The following is a 3,262-nucleotide window of genomic DNA, read 5'->3' as shown; positions in this document are numbered from 1 at the left end:
CACCAACTCCTGGAGTTCACCCAGACTCACGTCCATTGAGTCAGTGATGACATCCAGCCATCTCATCCTCTGTTGTCCCCTTCTCCTCCTGCCCCCAATCCCTCCCAGCATCAGAGTCTTTTCCAGTGAGTCAACTCTTCACATGAGGTGGCCAAAGTACTGGAGTTTCAGCTTTAGCATCATTCCTTCCAAAGAAATCCCAGGGCTGATCTCCTTCAGAATGGACTGCTTGGATCGCCTTGCAGTCCAAGGGACTCTCAAGAGTCTTCTCCAACACCACAGTTCAAAAGCATCAATTCTTCGGCGCTCATACATCCATTCAAAAAAAAAAAAAACAATGTGGCTTCTGTAGTGGATTTCCATTTGGAAGAAATAAGATATTCCTGACTAAATCTGTTAGCTGTCTATTAAAGGGTATGTTTAAACATCTGCTTGCAATGCAGGAAACCCAGGTTCGATTCCTGGGTCGGGAAGATCCCCTGGAGAAGGAAATGGCAATCCACTCCAGCACTCTTGCCTGGAAAATCCCATGGACGGAGGAGCCTGATAGGCTACAGTCCATGGGGTTGCAAAGAGTCGGACACGACTGAGCGACTTCACTTTCCTTCCAGCAAACCATTAGTTTGCCAGTGTTTGATGTTAGAAGCAGTTCCTTAGTGAAAAACTGTACCATCATTGGCTTTCATCTTTTACGTGGATTCCTAGTGACTATGATACATATATGGGATCCAGGTTGGAATCTATCCTATCATTAATGCAATCTTAGTATGGAAATTGAGACAGATTTATTCTAAGCCTCCTTTCTTAAAATATATCATAATATAGGTTTGAAAATATAACTCAGAGCTGTAACTGTAACATTTATAGTTAAGAAAAATAAACAGGTCCCTCTGTCCTTTACCCTTCCCACCGTCAAATATTCCTCCTCTCACTGTTATTCCACAGGCTTTTGGTGGCTTCCACAACCATGGAAATGGAGAGGAGTACATTTCTGGAAACATGACTATCCTTTCATCATCCTCCTACTCAACAGTGTTAAACAGTTCATCTTTGTTTTATAACTTGAATTGCAAAAACCTTTATGCTGGTAAAGCTCAAACTGACCGGCTAGGTCTCCATCACGTTATGCTTCACTTGTAGGTTCTCTTTCTCTGTTTGTTGTTGTTGTTGTTGTTAATGATTCCTTTGCACTCTGACTGCTTAAAGTAATTCACTTGTTAGTTAAAGCTCTATCAGGCACCTGGCGTTTTTCCTCTTTGAGACACTCCCTAACACTCCTCTTCTTTGTAAGCATTCTTCATTCCAGAAGAGGAGATCCCAGTATAGCAATCTCAGAGACCACCAGAGCCCATCACCAGGACTCCTGACACCAGCCTTGATGGTTTTTAAATGTTCCATAAGAACAGAAGGATACAGACCCAACAACTGCTCCATCCTCATCAAGAATCTTATTCTGAGGACTTTCCTGATGGTCCAGTGGTTAAGATTCCACACTTCCACTGCAGGGATGCAGCCAAAATAAAGAAATCAAAACAAACAAAAAAAAAAGAGAACCATATTTTGAGCTAACACTGTAAGTTTTACTTACTGAACCCTTTCAGGAAGGACACAGTCTTGATGGCACTAGCTTGATGCGGATTTCTTTGCCTGGCAAAGAAATAAAGCTACTCTTTTCTTTCTTACCCAAAGTTGTCTCCATGATTTTGATTCAGTGCTGGTGTACAGAGATGGAGATTTCAGTAGCAGTATTAAAGGCCCCAAATCACTCCTCCAGCTTTAGCTTTATTATCCAATTTGCAATTCCTCTCTAGTCTATTTGCTGAATGTGCCATGCTCATCACTTCATGTCTACACAAGCTGTTCTTCCTAGTACACCCTCCCTTTCTCTCTGCATCTGAATCTTACCTGCACTCTAGAAGTCTGCTCAAGGCCCCTTTCGGTGTGTAGCCTTCCCCAGGGTCTTGAACTGTGTTGACCTCTCTTCTTCAGAACTGTTTTAATCCTGGAGTGTGCACTCACTCATCCGCATTAGTAATCTATACCTTTTGTGGTTAACAATGTTGTCATGTGTATTAGTCTTGGGACTCCAGGGAGATCATAAATACATTGTTATATGTTTTATATGTTGCAGTTTATTCTTCTTTTGAAAATGTGCAGCGAATTACAATACAGGACTAGCACAAGTATTTGCAAAGAATACATGTTTGATAAATATGAATACTAATTCAGCTTCTCTGGTGGCTCAGTGGTAAAGAATCTGCCTGTCAATGCAGGAGATGTGGGTTTGATCCCTGGATCGGGAAGATTCCCCTGGAGAAGGAAATGGCAACCCACTCTAATATTCTTGCCTGGGAAATTCCATGGACAAGAGGAGCCTGGGGGACTGCAGTCCATGCGGTCTGTACAACTTAGCAACTAAATAACAGTTATTGCAAAATCTTTAAAGAGTTGAAAGATGAGAATCCTAAATTCAAACTTTAAGTACATTCCTGGTGGCCACCATGCTATTAAACCATTTTGACTCCTTTTCAATCTATTTAATATAATGTAATGAAGAACCTTCAAATACTTTTGCTTAAATCATCTACCTAAACTATTTCTACAAATAATTAGCAAAGTTTTACCCCATCAAAAGAGACTCACAAAAAAAGAGAATTTCTATTCTGTACTTTGGGCAGCTGGAAGAGCAGCTACATATTTCATTTATCCCTTTAGGTGTTTATTCATTCATTTAGTAACTATTTAGTAGAAGCCTGCTATATACAAAGGATAAACTTGCCGAGGACCAGAATGCTACCATTCTAAAATCCATTTCTTCATGCCTTGGAAATTTTCTAATCTTCACAAATCCTCTATTCAATGCAAATACACCACAGGGAAGAAACATTTTGAACCACTGTTAGGTAACACCTTTACCAGAATCACTTGATCACCTTCTGGTGCAAGAATGGTGCCTGGAAAAACAGAGAAAGTACTACAAGATGTGGTACCTGGTAATGCCAACCCTCACCTGTAACTGGTCTAGAAAATGACCAGATCTCCTTCTATAGAACTGGGCAGGGATGCATTCAACTCTCTCCCATTTCTCTTTCTTGACACCAATCTTCATATTTCCTTCTCTCTGGGACACAGAAATTTTTCTACCTGGGACAGATCATAAAAAGAAAGTCAATTTCCAAAATAGCCCCAGGCAAACACAATCATTATCTTGTCCTTCACAAATGAAGTAATTCTACTGGAGGGGGCGGGGGGCGGTGCGGGG

Source organism: Bison bison, unplaced genomic scaffold, assembly GCF_000754665.1.
Source record: "Bison bison bison isolate TAMUID 2011002044 unplaced genomic scaffold, Bison_UMD1.0 scf7180017864318, whole genome shotgun sequence".
NCBI lineage: Eukaryota > Metazoa > Chordata > Mammalia > Artiodactyla > Bovidae > Bison > Bison bison.
Note: the sequence above shows the minus strand (reverse complement) of the source record.